This window comes from Meriones unguiculatus, chromosome 21 (assembly GCF_030254825.1).
Source record: "Meriones unguiculatus strain TT.TT164.6M chromosome 21, Bangor_MerUng_6.1, whole genome shotgun sequence".
NCBI classification, from domain to species: domain Eukaryota; kingdom Metazoa; phylum Chordata; class Mammalia; order Rodentia; family Muridae; genus Meriones; species Meriones unguiculatus.
The window spans coordinates 53,365,130-53,388,072 of NC_083368.1; the positions used below are offsets into that span (position 1 = coordinate 53,365,130).

The window sequence follows — 22,943 nt, forward strand, 5'->3', positions numbered from 1 at the left end:
CTCAGTACTCCTTTTGCTATGGATGTGAGTTCTAGCATCCGTTAGTGGATTTCAGAAGCTGGTAACTCCAGCTCCACGGGTGCCCTCCTCTGGCCTTCTAGATCACTGTGCTCACCACCTCCTTACACATACACAATTTCTAAAGGTATAGTAAAACATTTAAGGAACCCACTGAGCAGCCATTTCCTGTCTGTCATCAACACCATCACACCCTTAATGTCCCTGACATCTGCATTTTTAGGTGACACAGATGAGTGAGGGCATGTGTGACTTGTCTTTCTGTATGAAGACAGTTCCTTGTTTTCAGTTGTTTACATTGTAAAGCTCTACTTCGAAATTACACGCAGAATTTTGGAGACAAAACTGACAAGAAGTGTTATTTTCTTTTATTTCTAGCAAGTTCTGTAATTCTTTAGGTGCATTTTAAAAAGTCATTTTCTTCCAAGGCTGGGTCCTTGTTCTTTTGTAATTGCGTCTAAAGAAAGTGCCACAATTTGAAAATATTGCCAGAAAATATATTTAATTTGATATCATATATTTCATATTAAATATTTGAAATTTGATGTTTTCCTCAAGGAAAATACATTTCAGAAGAAAAGTATATCCTCCAACCATGACTTAGACTTATATAACTATTCTCTCCTAAGGTACCAGAAAGTACTACAGAATGCAGGGCAGACTCGGGTTACAGTTGTGAGTTTTCCATCCTCAGTTATATTGTGACTTAGACTACAGAGCTAATTTTCAGTGTCTCTATTCTTCCCATCCTGATGTATCCTCATTTGGAAACAGCTGAGACAGCACTAGAACATGTGATGGCAAATAACTACTTAAATAGCTACATAATTTACATATGAATGTTTTTACAGATTATAATTATTTGTTAAAATCCATCTTTTGTGTATTCAAAGAATGACATCCAGGTACTATTCCTAAAGATTCTAAATTTATACAAATACTTAAGAGTTATAAAATATAATGTCACATTCTATATGTATTCTGTCCTATGTTTATATGATATACACATTATTAGTTACTAACTAACATAAACTGTGCTTCAAAGAGTTATGTTGTACTGGTCCATTCATAAAAGGCTGTGGTAGCTAAAGAGTTCTTTTATTGACATACATTATTTAATTATGTAAGGGGAGCAAGCAGAGAAGTGCCAGTATTTAAGTAGCAAGCGTTCCTCAGTGATAAGCCATTCCTCTAGCTCATGAGAGACTATTGACTTAGAAATATTGCACAAATGTTTAAAATTTTTGTAGTAATTTTCTAAGTGGTACATTATGTGTATATTTTTATATCTCTATAATAAATATACTATCCCTGAAACAAGAAATACATAAATGCTTTAGAGAAAATTGCATAGTCAGAATTAAGCCGTTGATGGACTCCTTACTGCTCCTCATTGCACCCCTAAAATGGGGACTGCCAGATCACTGTGGGCTACTCAGCAATCGACTGGGGCACTCGTGTCTGCATCACAAAGTCAACCATCTCTTATTCCCATCCTACTGTTTCCCACTCATTCTCACTAGAACGTATTAATTCTACTAATCACGAGGTGTGATTATTTCATAAGTGTATAGGTAGATGTACTTAAAGCACCTTACTCCTGTCTATCACCCACTACTCCTTCACCTTTCCTTCCCTGTCTTGCTTGCCTTTTCTCTCTCTTTAAATAATCTAGTCACATGTCCTTCTGTTGTTGTCAAATCCTGTGACATAGTTTTTAAAATCTCTATCACTTGAACACATCCTTGAAAATATAAGAGTAAATCAGTTGCTTTTTAATAGAGAGGAAGAAAAAGTAAGAAAATCACAATGACGGGGCAGCCTCCGTAAATAGGGGAAAGATTGCTGTTTTTGGTGAAGCTGCTGATCTAAAGAATCTTCTTGGGTTTCTAGAGTAAAAAAAAAAAGCTCAAGATCGTCTGTGTGTCTACACTTAGGCACAGCTGCTGATGACAGCATGTATTCAGGAGTCTTCATTGCAGGAGAGGCAAAGCCTTCAGGGAGGAGAATTTTCTATCAGAGTAGACATGCCATGGTAGATCTGTCAGAGAGAGTCAGGCTGGCATTCTATTCCCTGAAGGTGATAAGAAAAAAATGTCCAAAAGAAAAAAAAAGCAAACATTTTCATTGAAAGCATTTGGTGAGTTGGTAAGTGCCCTAAGAAATCAAAAGCACAGCAGAATGGAACATCCACTGAAATCTTTTGGTTTAAACATTCCACAGAGATAATTAAAAAAAATAACTATATTCCTTTTGATGGTCTAGTGATACGAATACACGGCTGACATTAAATGATTTCACATATGGCTCATATTCATCTTTCATCCATTTTACAAATAGGTATCAGATTTCTACCACACCAATGCAGTGAAGGGCTCCAGCGGGTGGAGTGGTTGGCTGAAACAGATCTTTCACATGGAAAGTGTGGAGAGCACAAACTTGGCATTATATGTAAGAAAGCATTAAAGTCATGCGTGTTCAAGCATAGAGCTGAAAGTTTTACATCTTTTCATGTTTGACACAATGCTGCTTGACATGTAGCTTTTGTGTTCAGAAATAGTATGATTTGATATTTTTAATATGAAAAGAACAAAGAGAAATATTGTTCTAAAGCCAATCAAATATGCAAGCCATCGACTTCAAAGCTGTTAGTTCTGCTTCTGGGTATACAGTGGTAAAATATTCTGTAACTGCCAACATCAGTGGCATGCAAAAGTGAAGAGTGTTCCATTTAGAAATGTGGAGTGTTGTTGTTTATAAATATTTAATATTGATTTATCTTTTAGTTAAGCAGCAGTTATTCCTAAACTAGCTGTATACCCAAATCACCACACAAAGACTAGGGTTTATTTAATTAACCTAGAACACAATGCTGGGCAATAGTTACTCCATCCTAACCTCCAAGCCCTCATAGTTTCCTACCATTCAGATTTTCCACATTATACTTGCTCTTTAGTCATATCTTAGGTCCAGTTCATCTCTCCTCTTGGTTCCAAGTCCTATCCTCCCAATCTCTCCTCTCTGACTTCTCCCACCCTACTTTCTTCTCCTCCCCTCCAGACCAGGATTTCTCACCCTATTCTCTCCATTGTTCAGCATTGGCTGGTTGTTTTATTGACAATACAGAGAACAAATGGTGGCATGTTTACACAAACTTGAGACAGGTGATACTTAGAATAAGCATCACAATGCAATGTCCAGATTGAAACCAGATAGTGGAGTAAAGAATTCAGTATTTGAATAAACAAGGGTAAATTGTATACATTCCTCAAGAACATTATACCAACAGCCGAACATTGTGAAGGTGCAAAAGATTGGGAATATTAAAACTCTAAATATATACTGTGCAGAGTACAATGAATAACATTAGTGATATACAGAATAATAATAGTGTCTGTTACAGCAATACTGAGAATCCATCACAAAGAATGTTTCAATAAGTGCCATTCAGTAATATATCTATAGTAATACGACCAATGCCAGTTATGTTCAAGGCATCTTCCTATTGGATATTTGTAAACACTGCTTGCAGAAGGCATCCTCCCTGAGTTTGAAGCCTGGGTCTTCTGAAGCCTGGTCCTGCATGAAAGAACCTCACTTCATCCCACCCTATGTAAATACTCAAAAAGGTGATAATTTTTTGTTGTTGTTGTTGTTGTTTGTTTTTGGCTAGCTATTTGCACCTACTAAGGAGTCAGGAATGAAGCCAGGGTTTCCAGACCAGCAGGTAGGGTAGTAGGGTGTTGTTTGTTTTGTGTTGTGTTGTGCTGTGTTGTGTGTTGTGTGTGTCCTTTGCCAATGGTAGAGCAACCTTCAACCACCCGATTATGTTCTTATTCTATTCAGGTTGTGCTATTCCAGTGGGAGGTGAGAGTACACAAAGCCATTTCTGCCTCTTAAATTCACTGTTATCTCCTGCTTTGTGTAACTCTCTTTCTCTGAATTTCCTCACCAGTTGCCCTTGAAGCTTCATTTTATCCTGTCAGTCACATCACCATCCCATTGTGACATCATCAAAGCTATTCCACTAGTTTCAGAAATGAAGAAACTGAGGCTCTGGGCATTGCAATTCCTCATCTAGATTAAAAAGGTTCTGATACATTCTTCTGTTCCCTGGCAGAGTGCCATCCTCATAAGAGAGAATGGAGCCTGATTAAGAAAAATATTGAACCCACAAATAAGCATTGTGGCACTGAGTGCAAAGACGGGGGGTGGGTTCTTTTCATGTTACACATGAAAGTTTCAATGTGGTTTTGTACACATCTATACAGCATGTATGTGAGTAAACCCAGTCATTATGGCAGTCCATTCACCTCACTCCCCTCCCTAAGACTTATGGGAAACAAACAGCTGTGCATGGAATGTCCACTGAACAGCTAAGCTTTTACATTTCAGAAGGCCTTCAGAGTTAAGTTATTTTGTTAAGGTGAATCTAACATTCAGGTGTACATGTGAGGTTATTTCTGGGTGAAACTTGCATTTAAGCCTGTGCACTTGAGTCAGTCCCTGTGCCCTCCGTATTGCACGTGGGCTCCTTCAGTGAGCTGAAGACCGGAGTTAAGAAGTCTGAGCCTGAAAAGGCTGTCTTCTCAACCTTGCATGCTGGCCTTCGGCTGTTACTCTGCTCTGCAGACCTTGACCTTGCCAGCCTAACTATGTTTCCAGCTAATTCATTACAATAAGTATCTTTCTCTATATTATGTAACCTTTGAATTGTGTTTTCTGTGTTAAAGGGCAGGGAATCCTAAGTCGTTAATAGCGTTTACCTTTTAAAACTGTATTTCGGTGTCTACAATTTCCAGTAGAGTGATGTCTATCAAAACGGGGCAGGAAAAGCCTGGGGTAGAAAAGTCAGGGGTCGTGTGCTGTATTTTTTAAAGGACTTTATTCACTGCTTGATGCAGGCAATCATGCATCTGATAGCTTCTGGCATTGGTGGTAGCTGAGGGCATTGTTCTAGGAGCTGATACACTGCAGAGCAGAATGACAGCATCCTAGCATCTTCTCATTTACGTCGAGTAGGCACATGATCAGAAAAGCAAAACATGAAAATGAACAAAGTGCTTTCAGAAAGCTCCGGAGGAAGCATACTTCAGTGCAAGTGGCTAGTGCAAAGCAATTATTGGGCTTTAATGGAGGGGGCGGCAATACGAATTGGGTCATAGACTTCCTGTTTAAAGTAAAGATGATGAGATATTTTGAGGGGATTGTCAAGGTTAGAAACAGTGCTCACAAGGTCACCTGTGGTGCACCTAGACACTAAGAAGTTGTGGCTAGTAAGGAGCTACAACAGATGGAAGAATTAGAGTAGAGTAGATAAGAATAGAAAAATCATTTACAAGAACATACGGACTTAAAGATGAACCAGGAAAACCAGGAAGATGTTCTCAGATGAGATATTCTCAGCATGAGAAGACAGACCACATACACAGGACATGTAGAATGTGGCAGAATAATCAACACCCAGATCTAAATGACAACATTGCTTGTTTGCCTTTTTTATTCTATTAGCCAAAGATATCCAACACATTTTCCCCTTTTAGCTTGGATATCTGGAAGCTCAGAATCAGCAGTTCTTAATTTCCTCAAGTAAATCCTTGTCTCTAAATTTTTCTGATGCTTTGTCTACTTCCTCTTTGATATGAAAAACCCAGTATTACGAATGTTTGCTTTTCAAGAGCATCTGTGGCAGTAGAAAATGAAGAGAGTTTTGTGTTTCTCATCCAAAACGATGATCTTTTAACCTGCCCACACACCAGGAACACAAGGAAACCTGACAGCCTGGAAAGGCGAGGCTGTGTGTTGTGAGACGCTGAGTATTGTATGCTTTGATATTGCTCGGGCACTACATCTATTTTTTCTTTTATTGGAAATGTATTTTTTTCATACCATATATTCTGATGTATGCTTCCTCTTCACTGCCAAGGCCCCCAACCTCCTCTCCCATCTGGATCCACACTTTCTGTCTCTCTTTAGAAAACAAACAGCATCTAAAGAATAATAATAAAAAATAAAATAATGAAACAAAAATTAAAAAAAAAAAGCTAGGATAGGAAAAAACACAAACAGAAGGGAAAAAGCCAGATAAAAATTACAAGAAGCATAAATGGAGAGACACACACATTTGCATATACTGGAATCCCGTAAAAACTTGAAACCAGAAGCCATAAAATATATGCTGGCATGTGGCCTACCCTTAAGAGTGGTTTGTTTTTCCAGTGAGACTTCCTTGCAGAAAACTAATTTTTCATTCACAGGTGTTTATCAGCTGAAGCTAGGATGAGGGTTAGGGATGTGGAGGTGTGGGCACTTCTCTCAGCATGGGATCCACGTGCAGCACACCCACCCCTGCAGGCCCTGTACATACAGACACAGTGTGTGAGCTCATGTGCGTGTCCATCCTCTGTGCCTTTTAATTAATTAATTAACTTTACATCCAGATCCAGCCCCCTCCCTCCTCTCCTCAGAGGACAGCTGTGCTAGGCTCCTGTCTGCAAGCATCACAGAGGACCTCTGATAGCCTCAGGGCTGGCTTTCTCCCGTGGGGTGGGCCTCGGGTTGGGCCAGGCATTGGCTGGACGGTTTTGTTTCCTTCATGTCCTCCATCCACTCTGGCTCTTTCATTCTTTCTGCCCTAGGGATGTTTCTTTAAAGAAGCTAAATTCATTGAATAATTTTAAAGTTAAAATGAGTTTCACTCAGTGGGTTATGAAAGAAGGAAAGCTCTTGCATTCTACCCAGGGAAACTTTGAAATTACAGCTTCTTGCCTCTTCTGAAAACTTTCCTTTTGAGAATCAGATGAGAGACAAGGGCACTCTGGGTCAGATAAAATTTCTGCTTTATGGTTTTTTTTCCCCAGCCATGACACTAATTATTAAACAATTTCAAAATCAGGAATTCTCAGTTAAGATTTCAAGATACAGCATATAAAATTGGAACTATATGTGTGTAAATATGTACATACATTTTAACTGTATATATATATATATATATATATATACATATATATGTAACATAATTACTGTCTTACCCATGTTTAAGTACAAGTTTAAGTTCAGTGTTTAAGTAATCCCCATTGTTCTGCAATCTCAGAACTTTTTCTTCTTGCACACTTCCACATACCCATTAAAAACAACCCTCATTGCCCCTTTATTTTATTTTCAGCAAATACCATTCTACTTACTTTTTTATGAATTTGACTATCCTGGATGGGACATCTGCTTTGGGTCATATAGTATTTGTGTTTTTGCAGCTGTCTTTACTCAGCCTTACGTCCTCAAGGTTCGTCCATGTTTGTGCATGCAATAAGCATTCTTATTTTTCAGGGTGAAAAATACCGTATTTGTAAGCCACTTTATGTTTTAACTTCTCACCCATCCACAGACAGTCTTATTCCCACCTCTTGTGTGTTGTTAATAATGGTCTTGTGGCTATGAACAGGTAAACATTGCTTTGGTGTGCTTTCATTTTATTGCTTTAATTTTGTTTTTTGTTTGTTTGTTTGTTTGGTTTTTTTTTGGATTTTTTAGAAGGAAGTGGAATAGCTGGGCTGTCTGGTAATGTTATATTTAACTTTTAAGGATATCTCCTATGTTTCCCACTGTAAGTGAGTCATCTTCCTTCTTTCCACTCAGCAACTATCCTGACAGTTATGAGGTAACTCATGACAGTTGTGTCTAGGATCAGTTAAATATCTTAATGTTTATAAAACATGTAACAATCATTAAGTTTTAAGGGAGTTTATCTAGACTTATTTTCTCAGATCGCAATTCTTTGGATGTGTACACATTAAAATATGAAATCCTTGCAAAGAAATGGTGACAAAGCCAGGCATATCTCCACACCGTGTGTACAAACCCTCAGACCGTTCTCCTGGAAAACGTTGCTAGAGAACAGCCTGACGCCTCTAGCCAGGTGGAATGGATTAGTAGCTAATTACCATGCTCTTATCTGAAAATACCACACCTGCTACTCCCATGAGTTCTTCAACCAAGTGTCACTTATAAACTATGTTAAGAAGAAATGGCACTTGTGCACAATGCTTGAGGTGGTATTTATATTGTGTTCACAAGGAGAGTGAACAGTGCCCACTCTCCAGGTTGTCCAGCTACAAAGTGACTCTGTTAACAGTGTGAGCACCTTTGTCAAAGAATTGCCTTCTCAACTGTATGTATTCTGAATTGTTAGTATTGTGTGTCATACTATAGGTCCTCATCGTTGAAAATCACTGTCACTAACCCACAAGTGGACACATTATGTTATGCTGTTTAGCAAGCCTGTGGCATTTCTTAGTTTCTGCAATGAATTGAAAATGAAAACCCAAGTCAATAGCAACTTATGATTCAACGAACTGCATAGTTCATATTGAAGTTGGCTTCTGATATGTTTAAAAAACATCTGTAAACAGATTATCATATTGAAATGATGGCTTCTCGCTTTAGATTTCTAACATTCTTGAAATAACCAGGGAAGAGTCTTATGGTTTTAAGAAGAATTTGAATTCAGATAAAATTTTGCTGACACTATGTTGCTGTTTATCTGTTCTTTAACTAAAGTTTTCAGTTACAGAGGCAGTTTGAAAGTTAGAAAAAAGAACAGGAGACTGAAGAAACCTGGACCTTGAGGCCACCACTCATTGGATATAGCAATGTGCTTCATTGCCGATGTAATTCTAAGGCTAAAGTCATCAAAGTAGGTTTCCAAGGGACATAAATATATTATCTATATAACATATAATGTAATATATAATATATAGTATATTGCTTTTAACTCAAGAAACTTGGAAGAATATTAGCACAAAGAATATGAAAAAAGAAGTATTACTACCCATCATTCATAAACTGTTTTTATCTTTCTTATCATTTATTCTTTTTTCTACACTGCCTTACGTGACCATCAATTGAACATTACATGAATTTGAATACTACTGAATTCTCCAATGGTCGTTGCACACATCTGCTCATCTGCTATGCTCATCTGATCCTGTGCTTTTGATAAAAAGGAGAGACTAGAGCAATTGGTACAGATTAAAACAGAATGAAAGGTAGGAAGATTTTGTGAGTTCCTCCTAAAACACAGGCAAAATCATTCCTTAATGAGATGCTTCAAAGTTTCAAAGTTCCAATAACTATGAGTTTTTAAAAGTATCTAATCACTTCGTGTGTTTGGGGAGGGGACTACACGGTGCCACCTGTGAGTGCGGATGTCAGAGGACAGCTTGTTGGGTTTGGTTCTCTCCTTCTTTCATGTGTACCCTGGGCATTGAACTCAGGTCACCAGGAAGTGCTCTTACCTGCTGAGCCATCTTGCCAGCTATGTTATGAAATTTTGTTCCGTAAAAATATGTGAACAAAAGCGTTCTGATTCCTAAAGTCTATTGTATATTAGGACCTGCTTCTTGGAGAATGAAGGCAGAAAAACCAGAGCCATAAGCAGTCCTGGAACTGTGCTGAGAAGGCATTGAATTACCAGATTGGCATGGGTACCCCTCAGCGCACTTGAACTTGTAGGCTGGGCATTTACTTGGAGGATTTCCAGAGCTGAAGTCCGTTCTTTCGCAGTCCCGAGGGAAACCGTCACGTTAGTATTTCTGCAGAACTATCTGGAGTCTCTGAAGCTTGGCAGGGACTTGGAATGCGCCTGGACGCCAGCAGATGGGCCTAACGGTAAGTTTCTGGAGGTCTCTGGACGCAGAGACACTGACAGGCCCCTCGAGCTGCTGCTTGCTCTGACTGCCACAGTCTCACACTGGATTCATTTCTCTTGTCAGTCCAGGCTACCATGAGGAAGAGCTCTCTCGCCTGCCTCGCTGCAGGTAATGCCACAGTGCAGCTCCAGCCTTGGGCTTCCAAACTGTTTCGTTTGATCACACTAACTTTGTACTTCAGATTGGCTGGACCTTTCTGTATTTACACTCTTGATCTGAAAATTCAACCGCTGTGTATAAATAAATCCACAATATAGCATCCGTTATAAATTGCATGATAAACAAAATGTGTAACTTGTACATTGGCTACAGATTTTCTTCAGAAGAAAAAAAACAAAACAAACAAACAAAGAAAAAACCCACATGACTATTTTAAGTTAGCTTTGGGGACGAGTAGAAATCTGTGCAGTTGTAATTTATGTGCACTTCGTGTTATGAGCTCATTAAGACAAAATTGTGACAGTTAATCAACATGCAAATGACATGTTTGTATATGACTTAGAATGCATTTTGACAGATGTAAGAATACTAAATATCAAAATTTAAGGCATTAGCCTTGCAATGGAAAACACAAACTACAGAAAGCGCTGCCTTACGCACCAAAACACTGAGATAAAAAAATTAATCATTATCAGATAGTTTTCCCCTGTTGATGACAGATGCTACAAGCACTCAGTTCTCATCCTGTACTCCAAACCTCACCCATCACCTCTAGTCACAAGATGCTGGTATGCTATTTATTCAGTAACTAAAGCTGTTAGACATGTATTCAGAATTAAAATGCATCTGCTTAAATAAACATCCTGAATTATTCTCTGTTCATAAATATTTAAAAATGTACTACAATTTCTGAATGTCGAAAGGGAAGTTCCTGTCACCGTCACCGTTGTTAGGTGTCACAAAGTTCCACATAAAAGAAAGGAGTTGTGAAGAAGCATGAGCTAGGATGGTAAGTAATGGGAGGAGTTCTCAGCTATATCCTTCAGTTGTGCTCTTTAATTCACATTGCATTATTCCTTTAGAGGTCCTCTAGGCAATGTGAATGAACATCTCAGCAGGCCAATTAGGCATTATGCTAATTGTCTCACACCCATTATCCTCTTTAAATCTCAGTATCTAGAAAATGTGACAAACTGGGGTTCAGAGACTGAACTTGACCAAACTCAGAGTTCCTGAAAGTAGAGAGCTGTGCTCGGAAGCTGGCTGTAGCTCCGGACCCCATGGTCTGTAATACGATGTACATTTCAGAGGATTTCCTTCACTGCTTTCTTCACACTTCTCTGTCACCTCCTTGGTAGACTAGTGGTTTATGGGTGTGATGTTGGTGCTCCCAGGCAGCACCCGCAAACACTCCCTCTCCACAATAAAGACTCCCCAATAAATACTACTTTTTCACATTAGAAATAGCAAAATGTCAAGAGGAGATAACCTAAAAGAATATAAACTGTCTCTGTAATTTCAAGACCAACAGTAGCTGTGAGACCCTGTCTTATGAAACAAAGCAAAAGAAGAAAAAAAAAAAAAAAAAAAGGAGGAGGAGAAAAGAAAAACAGTATGTGTTGAGCATAACTTTTAAAAGGTTAGGGCCTCAGGGAGCTGGTGCAGTTTGAAGCAGTGAGTGGGATTTCAATGAGAACACTCAGCATACATGTTTCATAAATGTATCTATAAAGTGGGGAAAACTGAAAACGGGCAAAGGGAAGAAGAGAAAGAATGTACAGAAGGAAAAGAAAGAGGAAAACGAAAGATAAGAAACTAAGACGTTTTAGACTCTCCTACAAGTAGAGATTTTTATATATGACACTGTGTAAACTTCATATTAATTGATCCGAATGTTTTGAGAAATACTTTCTGCCGCTTTTATCAATAAGAATTGTGAGCAATTTTGATGTAACACGGAGCTCATGGACACTTAGGGTCCAAAAGTAGAAGTTGCATCTGGGATTGCTGGCTGATACATAGTTACACTTAAAGGGGAACACAAAAAGATATTTAGATTATTGTGAAGAAACGCATTCACTTGCCTAATTAGAACCGTTCTCTAGGATGATTCTAGTTACAGTATTTCACATATTCTTTGAACCGAATAGAAAATATTTTCTAAAATTTTCTTCTGTTTGGTACACTCATTTTAATAGCCTAATATTTGTGTCTTGCTTGCAAATTGGAGGATATTTTTGTGTGTTTAATAACATCCTCTTTTGGTTTCAGTTTATTTCACTATAAAGGAAAGCTTTATTAATAGAGCCTACAAGACTTTGTAACATCCCTGTCTGAATCTTTGTGATCCTTACGAGGAGGAAAGTGATAAATTAGCTTGTACGTTCATTTAGCAAGCTCAGAGAGCAGATGGTGGAGAAAGCGAGGGTGTGATACAGTTTCTTTGGAAGCACATTTTCTTTGCTTTGCTTGTACCCAGAAATTAATTAGGATGAAGTTGTGTGTGCACATGCATGCATGCCTGTGTCTGTATGTACAATCAAATATGAGTGTATATTATCTATTGTTATGTTTTTAGTATTGTATTAATGTAAGAGCCTAACTGTAATGTTTCTGTGGATAAATGATCCTAATGTTTCTGACTTACAGCCATGTCCCACATAATTAACTATGGCATATGTACAATACTGACTATGACTTTGGTCCGGATAAGGGTTATCCAGGCACACAGTACCCAGGATTTCTTTGAGAATGGTTATTTCGTTACTCTAATAAAATATCTAAGGTAATTACCTCAGAAAACCTATTTGGGCGAACAGTTGTTGGGGTTCCAATCCCTAACCAACTTGCTCGTTGCTTCGGAACTGTGGTGTGGAATCACAGCCTGGCAGGGGTGTCCAGCCGAGTAGAACTGTGGTGTGGAATCACAGCCTGGCAGGGGTGTCCAGCCGAGTAGAAGTTGTGTACAACATCACGTAGGGAACAGAAGAGAGCAAGGAGGGACCAGGGTCCTAAAATGCCCTTCAGAGTCCTGCCGCCAATGATCTAAATCTTCCACAAGACCCCAATTCACAACAGTCTGTCAATACCAGCATGTACTACATCACAGTAGATGTGATCATGGGATCACATCTTCAACACTGAAGAGGCCAACTACCAAGTGGCCACTTCTTCCCAGGTAAGCTTGGGATGAGGGGGCAAGTTTCTTCCTCTCTCTTCTATTTGTTCGGTGCAGTGGGAATCTCAGTGTTTCACCAGTCCTTATCTAACTGTACTGGTGAAGGGGGTCTTCCTTTTCATGGGATTTTGGCTGGATCGATGTTGAGTAATTCAGTGGAAACCTACATGAAAGAAATCAGGTATTATCTTCATGAATCTAACTTCTTTTGGGGGGCATCTTCATCTATCTTCAAAAATTGAGCTGTAATTCTTTCAAGCTGACAATACTTGTGAGACGTCATCGTCATTATCTTTTATACATCTGCAAACACAGAATATACACATGACACAGTGCTATCAAGTGTGCACTTTGTCAACTCTAGATCAGACTGGTCATGGGGCACATCACTGCTGTTCTGCAAGCGCTTTGAGATGTCTGTCTTCTTGCATCTGAACTGAAATGAACTGAAATTTATCTGAACTGCTTATTAAAGGATCTCAGCATAGAATCTTCTCAGTACCTGCTGACTGAGTCTCAGCAAGAATGACAGAACTTCTCTTTGGCTATTTATTCACATTCCATCCCATTCAAGAGATTTTGTTGTTGTTTTGAATCCTCTTAAAAATTTTCAGGCGAAAGTCGAATCCCACAAAAACTAATAAATTACAAGCAAATATTAGTAATGAAGGTTGATTATTCTGATCAGGGAAACATTGCTCTTGCTATCTTTGCATCTTGTTCTACCTTAGTAAGAAACATGGAGGCTCCCCGCGGACAGTAATTAGCATGTGCCCAAGGTCTGGAAATCCTTTCTCAGAGTCCTGAATCTCCAGACTCCCTCCTGTGCGAGAGACAAAGACCTGATTGTAGCCTGTGCTTCCTTCCTCTTGCGTTTCTACCTCATTTCTCATCTCTCCTGTGAGCTTGCTTCCTTCCTAATATTCTGTCCTTTGTCACTTATACAGTCTTTTTATCTGCTTTTTTCTTCTGGTAATCTCTTAGTGTTTTAAGTATCTTCCTTGTTTGTTGTCCTCCAAATGTCTCTTTCTAATTATATTATCTGACACTTGCCATCTTTTTTTTTGTCCCCAATATTATCTGACATGCCAATTTCAATTTCATTTTCTCTTTTGAATCAACATAATCATTGTTCATGTCTATAGTATATACTGAGGTAATTTAGTTCACTTCTGTAAGATGACATGATCAAATCAAGATAATTAGCTGTGACAGATGCTTGTTATTTCTTCAGATATGAAGCCTTCGGACTCCTAACTTTTACTTCTTCATAAAATACATGATGAGTTGTTGTAAACTATCATTACTGTGGAACAATAAACCACATTTTCCTATCTGACAGAATCCTGAGCACCTGTTATCCAACTTTCCTCTATACCCATTCTCTCTAATCTTTCACTGTAGAGCAGAACAACTGATCTATTGCAAATGATAGCAAGTTTTCTTCCTTAGTATAAAACATAGTCTCACTCAGAGGCACACTCCATGCACACAGGATGTGATGTAGTTTGAGCAAGCTGTGAGCAAGCAAGCTGGTATAGTAGACAGCACTCTGCTATGAATTCTGCATCTGTTCCATGTTTCTGCCTTGAGTTACTGCCACGAGTCCCTTGGATGATGAACTATGTTGTGAAAGTGTAAGTAAAATAAACCCTTTCCCCCCACAAGCAGGTTAGTATTATGGTCTTTATAAGAGCAATGAAGACACCAAGACAGTGGGCAGTTTTTTTTAATCACTGTTGCCTTAATTCCTGATCATACTTCCCAGACTATATAAGAGTAGATTTGGCCTCATCCCGAATGACTTCAGTATCCTAGTAACACTCTCACTCCTACTGCTCCTGGAAACTTTTACACCAGCTTTCACAGGAAATCCTAATACCTCCTTTGTCTCAAATGTTAACTTACATGATGAAAACAGTCTTTAGAGATAGAAATCCTCAATGGCTCTCAAAAGAAACACAATTCTAGTTTACTACCAAAACTAATCTGAATGATCTAGCCTATCTAGCATGAAGACAGAAATATGGAATCTAAATTTGAAGTAAAATTAATTTGAACACAAGGAGGTAAGTGACTAAATTAGCTTTGATTTAAGTGATAACTAGGTTAGCTAATGCCTGATTGCCACATGAAACACACAGTATCAAACCTTCAGAGACAAGGTGAGTGAGAAAGAATTTCTCTTACCAGGGCTAGATGAGGATTTCAAAGAAACTTGTCTGTCTAGAAATTAGTATCCTCCAGTATACTTATAACCACTAGCAAGTTTTCCCATGGGTCTTTCCTTCCAATTATCAGCATTGTTGTGTGACTAAAATGTGTGTGGCCATTTTAAGTTAAAGTAGTCTTGGCTTTAGTTAAAAGAAAGGAGCTTTAAGAAATTAAAAGACTAAATTCTAAGGTTAATAAAAATCAGTTTGACATGACAACACGGACTGGGGAAAGCTCACAGGGACTCACCTCTTGATGAAGCGATATAGGTAATTGAGCTCTTCTGACAGAGAGGGAGAATTGGTCTTCTCCAGGGATAAGAAGAAGTTTATCCAGTTCCAAACGGTCAGTCTTAAACAAATACACAAAAACAACAACACTAAATGGGACATTTTGTGTGTGTGTGTGTGTGTGTGTGTGTGTGTGAAAGAATAATTAAGGAAGAGGTCATAAATTTAAGAAAACATGGAAAGAGTTGCAGTGGGGAAAGGGAGGTGTGGAAATAATGTAAAAACAATACTCATATATGAAATTCTCAAACATTGTTAGAAGAAAAATGTAAAACCCATTATGTAATGAAAGGGTTATAAAGAGATATACATACCTGGAAGAAACTGATTAGCTCCAGAGAGAAAAGAAGTTATTAATGATGTGGGAGCATGGATAAGACCTTAAAAGAGCAAAAGGAGGGACTGGCTCTTTCAGTTCTAGGAAGAACAGTGGACACCTCACTAAGAATGATCTTTTCTAGTTCCCACAAAATTTGCCTGCAAATTTCATGATTTCTTTGTTTTTAATTGCGAGTAGTATTCCATTGTGTAAATGTACCACAAGTTCTGTATCCATTCCTCTGCTGAGGGACATCTGGGTTGTTTCCAGATTCTGGCTATTACGAATAAAGTTGCTATGAACATGGTTGAGCAAATGCAGTTGCTGTATACTTGAGCATATTTTGGATATATGCCTAGGAGTGGTATAGCTGGATCTTGAGTATCCCAGAAACAGAAAGACATACATGGTATATACTCACTTGTAGACATACAATATAGGATAAACATACTAAAATCTGTACACCTAAAGAAGTTAAGCAAGAAGGAGGACCCTGGGTAAGATGATTAATCCTCATTCAGAAAGGCAAACAGTATAGACATCAGAAGAGGGAGAAAACAGGGAACAGGACAGGAGCCTACCACAGAGGGTCTCTGAAAGATTCTAGCCAGCAGGGTACTGAAGCAGATCCTGAGACTTATAGCCAAACTTTGAGCAGAGTGCAGGGAATCTTATGAAAGAAGGGGGAGATGAAAGACCTAGAGGGAACAGGAACTCCACAAGGAGAGCAACAGAAATTAAAAAAAAAATGGGCCTAGGGGTCTTTTGTGAGACTGATACTCCAACCAATGACCATGCATGGAGATAACCTAGAATCCCTGCATAGATGTAGCCCATGGCAGCTCAGTGTCCAAGTGGGTTCCCTAGTAAGGGGAACAAGGATTGTCTCTGACATGAACTCAGTGGCTAGCTCTTTGATCACCTCCCCCTGAGGAGGAAGCAGCCTTACCAGGCCACAAAGGAAGACAATACAGCCAGTCCTGATGAGACCTAATAAGCTAGTGTCAGATGGAAGGGGAGGAGGACTTCCCCTATCAGTGGACTTAGGGAAGGGGATGGGAGGAGAAGAGGGAGAGAAGGTAGAATTGGGAGGGGCCTACAGCTAGATACAAAATGAACAAATTACAATTAGGATGAGGGGGCAGTGAGATGTCTCCGTGGTTAAAGGCCTATCAAACCTGAGGACCTGAGTTTGACTCGAGAGACCTGAGGTGGTTTGAATGAGATGTCCTCACTTCTGTGGGACATTTGAATACTTGGTCCCAGTTTTTGGTGTTATTTGAGGAGACTTAGGAGGTGTGACCTTGCTAGAGGAAGAGTGTTACTGGGGCCTGGCTTACAGGTTTCAAAAACCACACACTATTCCCAGCGCTCTGTTTTTTGTTTGCATTTTGAGATGTTGGCTCTCAGCTTCGAGCTCCAGCTGCCGTGTCTGCTGTGAGCTGTCCTCGCCATGGTCCCCAACACTCTGAACCCTTAACCCAGTGTACACTTCCTTCTGTAAGTCACAGTGTTCATGGTAACTAATACAGACGCATGCGGAGGAAGGAGAGAACAGAGTCCTGAAAGTTTTCCTCTGGAATGCACAGGTGTGCCATGGCACATTATTACCCCCACCTCCTCCTGTCCATGTGCACACAAACGTATGTAAACTTATAATAAATATTTCAATGTGAAGGGATGTTTGAAGGCAATGAGTAGACTAGCCACAGTGTTGGTGATTCTCAGATAGGAAAAGAACACTTGCTGCTTCCTTCTGCACCGTTTTTCTTTTGACTAGGGAGGTATTGTGAACACTGTTCCCATGAGTCCCCTATGCTGTTGTTAATGGAAATATTGATGCCCACAGACAAAAGATTGCATTCTGGCTTCAGGGACATCTTTAAAAAAAAACAAAACAAAACAACAACAACAAAACAGTCCATTGGTTTGCCATTTTCTCAATCTTTGCTTTATCTTTATACCTACACTTCTTGAAGGCATGACAAATTTTGGGTCTAAGGTTTTATGGGTGGTGTCCCCCTCCCTTCACTGGAAGTTTCACCTGGCTATAGGAGATGACCACTTCAGGCTCCTTAACCCCAGTTGCTAGAAGTCGCAGCTATGGTCAACCCCATGGACTCCTAGGAGCCTCCTCTATTCCAGAAATGTCCCCCTCACACAGTTTCTGTTCTTTCTTCTGGTTTTCTCCCCTATCCCCAACCCCTGCTCTCGGAAACACCTGATCCCCATGTCCATTACCCTTCCCATCCCCTTTCCCATCCAGTTCCCTCTCTCCATCTACTTCAGATATCTATTTTATTTCCAGTACTGATTGAGAGTCAGCATCTTTACTTGGGCCCTCCTTGGCTTCTTTGGTCTGTAGCATGGTTGTCCTAGAGTTTATGACTAATAACCACTTATAAGTGAGTACAGATGATGCAGGTCTTTCTGGGTCAGGGTTGCCTCACTCAGGATGATGTTTTCTAGTTTTATCCATTTGCCTGAAAATTTCATGATTTCCTTGTTTTTAATAGCTGAGTAGTATTATTGTGTAAATGTACTACAGTTTCTTTATCCATTCTTCAGTTGAGGGATATCTTAGTTGTTTCAAATTCCTGGCTATTACAAATAAAGCTGCTGTGACCATAGTTGAGCAAGTGGCATAGTAACTTCCATTAAACAATTATTATTCACAGGTATCTTAGTTCTCTAGAATCCATGTTTATGAACTTCCTCTGATGCTCATACATTTACAACTGAATTTAGATCTTCCTTTTGGTAAGGATCTTGAAATCCACCTCTTAAGTACATCAGTCTACTGCCTTTTTTCCATTGCTTCCACCCCAAGTTCGGTCAATGTTTCATCACACAGTATCTACACTGCTTCCATTTCTGCTGTTAAGCTTATCTTTCAACCCATTCTCTGCAGAGCAACAAGAAGCGTCATTCAGTAATGCAGTGTCTGACTATGCCACTCGCTCTCCTCAGAAGTCTTTTTCTCACCCGTCTCCAGTCACTTCCCCAACCCTAAGCATTCTTTGTACTGCCACTGCAATCACATCTCTCAGAAAACTTCCTGCAACCTCCAGGGCCGAGCTACCTCCAAGATGCTTGTACTTGCTCATCACTGTGCTGTCCCGTGACTCACAACTCTCACTATAGTCATCTCATTAGCCTAAGGTATGCGAAGACTGGGATAGTATCTGTTCAGAGCCTGAACCATATCCACTATTCAATAAATAACTGAATGTTTAAAATTAATGAAAAAGAGTTAGATATAGATAAATTAAATATTCATAGTCTCAAATTAAGATATTCATGAAACTAGAATTTATTCATTATGGAGCCTTATCCACCATCCTGGAAAGTTACTGGAAATGTAAGTATTTTTTAAATTCATACAGAAGTTTTATGTATATTACTTTAATTAAGCATTTGTAATATGAAAATTATATGCTATTAAAAAGCTATGCACATCTAATATCCACTCTCAGCATAGAAAATTAACTCTTCTGGTTTCACATCAGCTTCTCTTTGAGGAGCTTCCTTCTTTTGTTTTAATGCAAATGGAAGGTGACTTTGAGAGAGAAACCTCCAAAGCCTTGGCTGACAACACACTGTAAGTCCAATTGGTCTTCTATTATTTTCTGACAGACTTTCTACCTTCAACAACATGACTGGGTTTATATAAACACAGTCTGTGCCACAGACTTGCCTTCAGAAGACTTCAGTGCCAAATTTGCTCGTGCCACAAATGTGTGAGCTGACAGAAACATTGGTATTCATTCCTCTGCAGGTTCCTCTTCTCATAAGAGTGGAAGTGTCCAATGATAATTCTTTCTCCATAAAGTTTCGACAAAAGGCACACAACCTGAGGGAACATAAAAGTTAGCAAAAGGGAAGTGCAAGGTGTTCATTACGGCAGACGTTTTGATAACATAGCCCTTGAAGACCATTAAGCTGTATCCAGCTCCGTGCAGATGACAGGTCAGAGTTCCTGCTGCTCTGGCAGAGAGATGGGCATACATGAAGTACACTCATGAAGGACTTGGAGTTAGTGCCATAATATAGGAGAGTTAACTAGGAAGATCTTTGCTAGTAGTTTCAAACGTGGGACAAATACCATCAGAGGAATGTGTGATACAAAATATAAATTGCTGAGTCAAACTCCCAATATTCTTATCCACTAGGCAATTTTTTGGGTGTTTGTTCATTTTCTTTTGTGTTCTTGCTTTCAGACAAGGGCTTACTATGTAACAAAGGCCGACCTTGAACTCTTTGCAAGCCTCCCATCTCAACCTCCCAGGGCTTGGCATCATAAACTGGATTTTCAATTTTTTGTTTGGCTTTTAGATATTAGGCTATTTACTCCAACAGAGCACTGAGGATGGAAATGATTCAGCCAAGTATAACTCAGTGAATCAATGAGCTTCCTTACAGGAGCAGAAAGACAGCTCTGTTACTAAAACCCCACCCAGGCTCAGTGGCTTCTCACAAAAGCCCGAGAAGTATGTTCAAATCTCCAGATCCCCCACAAAAACCCAGATGTGATTGTGCTCACCTGTATAACTCCAGTACTGTCTGGGATGGAGACAGGAGCACTGTTGGGTTTGCCAGCTACCAGTTTAGCTCCAGATTTCGAAGACTCTGTCACAGGGGTTAAAGCATAGTGTGATACAGGAGGACATCCAGCATGTTCACCAGATTCTGTGTACTCCCTCGGAGCCCACACACATATATGTACAATGCATATCTCTCTCTCTCTCTCTCTCTCTCTCTCTCACACACACACACACACACACACACACACACACACTAAAACACGTGTTTACATGTACATTTATCTTTTCTTCTGGTCTTGATGCCTCTTTGTAGGTCTGAGTTTCCAAGTTTTAAGGAATCTCATCATACAGAAAGTCCTTTTATTTTCTTGTGCTGTGGGTCTGCTAATGGGAGATCATCAGCTGTTATTGTCTGAAAAGTCTGTATTGTCTTTCCTTTAAAAAATATATTCTTTCTGGAGACAAAGTTCCAGTGGAAAGAATTTTCTCTCAGTATGATGAGAAGTGTTTTGTAGGCCCTCCTTGACTTTCATGTGTTCAGTGAGAAATCAATCATCTTTGAATATTTCACCACCTTCGTCCTCAACTCATACACAAAGCTCTGCTCCTCCCCTTCCCCCTCTCTCCTTTCTATTACTTTTCTATTCTCTGCTTTTGTGTTTTTGGGCATCAAACCAAGCACCTTGCAAATGATTGGTGATGTTCTACCATTGATCTATATCCCTAAGAATCCCTGGGTTCAGCTGTGTCTTCATCATCTCCAAAACACTGTTGAAAGCATCACACTGGTTAAACTCCAGCTCAATAATTTGCACTATGTTCTAACTTATAGTTTATATTTTTATGCTGGTATTCTCTATGTTATTCAATCTGCCTATATTATTAGTTGTTTTTATGGTTATTAGTATTATATCCTTGAACATAATTATAATAGTGGTATAAAATTATTATTTGCTAATTCCAACACCCATTCATCTTTGAATTTGTTGATATGCTTCAACGAAACTGCTTCTTTTCTTGATCCAGTGTCACAGCTTTACACTGTATACTTAACAATTATCATTTACAAATGATAGATCAGACTCCAGGAGATGCTGAACGCTGCTACTGTGATATTGGCACTATTGATGTTTTCTCTAGATGGCTTTCAAATTATTAACTCATCATCTTTGTGGGGTTTTGCTTTTTATACATTGCTAAAACATGAGCATTTTCAGATTCTTTAAAAATTAAGACAAATCCAGAAGGAAAACACTGAAATAACAGTCTTTAATACGATCATAATCTTTATGTGGAAAACTACCATGGCATGCACAGCTTATGAACTGATCTAGCTGGGTTGATGGAGAGAGAAAGTGTAACAGACACATGCACAGAAGAGTTGGGGTCAGGTGGATTGTGCACTGATGGAGAAGCACCACCAGCAGTCTGAAAACTCACCATTCTTATTAAACATAGCAGGAACCAGGAAAAGGAGGCAGCGGGCCAGCCTGTCTCAGTAGAAGGTCTCTGTAGGGAAACAGTATGAAGTTGTAGTATTCCGGAAGGATGGATCTGTGGTTGATAGTTTCTGCACACACTGGCTTCTGATAAAGGTTTACATTCTGTTAAGATCAGTATTTGGACCAGGGGAAGGCCTTGATATTGGCCTGAGCCTGACCAGGGGAAGACCTTGCCATGGGTCTGACAAACTGCAGTCACTAACATGGCTATCCTCTTCCCCTTAACAAACATTCACTCAAGTCTTCACCCATTATCCACAGGGGGAAAAAAAAATAGAAGGCACTTATTAAGTAAGCATCCTGACTTGTTATGGTTCATATATCACACTTGAAATAACCACAGGAATTCAAACTTCTGCTGGCAGTAGGCCATTTGAAGCCTCATAATTAGTTGATGTGTGTCATTGGTTTCCCTCCAGTGATTTTGCTCTGGCTGGGAAATAATCCAAATAATACACATTTTCTGTGGTGCTGTATTTTTCTATTTCATTTACTTTGAGCAAATATGATTCATTTGCACCTGTTTATTCTTTTGTCAAAATCATTTGACATTGTTTTTCAAAAGGAAAAGGAGATTTGCTTGTGAATGCTAAAGAAATGGGCCATGTATGTTGACAAAGATGTGCTGTAGACCTCCCAAGGTATTAGACAAAATGTTGGTTTGGGTTTGCAACCACTGCCTCTATCTTTATAAAGAATAACAAATTTTGATCTGAAATAAATATAAGTAGCAGAGCCATCAAAGGGAAGCTCTATAAGATGAATCCTATTGTGAAAAAACAAAACAAAACAAAAACAACAAAAAACCCAAATGATCCCCACATACTTTTCTTATAGAGCTAAACAGGGAACTCTCTGTAGAGGATTGTAGAATAGCAGGAAAACACTTAAAGAAATGCTCAACATCCTTAGCCATCAGGGAGATGCAAATTAAAATGACCCTGAGATTTCACCCGACACCCACCAGAATGGCTAAGATAAAAAACTCAAATGACAACACATGCTTGAAAGGTTGTGGAGAAAGAGGAACCCTCCTCCATTGATGGTGGGAATATAAACTGGTACAACCACTTTGAAAATCAATCTGTTGCTTTCTCAGACAATTAGTAATAGCGCTTCCTCAAGATCCAGCTATACCACTCCTATGCATATATCCATAATACACTCAAGTACACCACAAGGACATTTGCTCAACCATGTTTGTAGCAGCTTTATTTGTAATAGCTAGAAC

At 39.2% G+C, this 22,943-nt stretch overlaps 1 protein-coding gene and 1 long non-coding RNA gene across 7 annotated transcripts in view; both read right to left on the reverse strand.

Annotated features, from left to right (window-relative positions):
* Nucleotides 1–509: 509 nt before the first annotated feature.
* Nucleotides 510–15,411, reverse strand: LOC132649735 (uncharacterized). Of its 6 annotated transcripts, XR_009588251.1 has the most exons (5): nt 15,307–15,411; nt 12,459–13,006; nt 6,213–9,955; nt 5,908–6,008; nt 510–2,092 (listed from the first exon to the last, which is right to left on the reverse strand). It is a non-coding gene; the product is annotated as an uncharacterized LOC132649735 (long non-coding RNA). The 6 variants fall into 6 exon arrangements; XR_009588247.1 differs by having other exon boundaries at nt 510–6,375; nt 9,312–9,955; XR_009588250.1 differs by having other exon boundaries at nt 510–6,008.
* Nucleotides 15,412–19,113: 3,702 nt separating this feature from the next.
* The window catches only part of Pot1 (protection of telomeres 1), a 77,939-nt gene continuing 74,109 nt past the window's right edge, over nt 19,114–22,943 (reverse strand). Inside the window, exons 18-20 of the transcript XR_009588245.1 lie at nt 21,651–21,719; nt 20,210–20,295; nt 19,114–19,519 (exon numbers count right to left, since the gene is read on the reverse strand). The gene's annotated coding sequence lies outside the window, so the exon portion shown is untranslated. The remainder of the gene's footprint in view (nt 19,520–20,209; nt 20,296–21,650; nt 21,720–22,943) is intronic.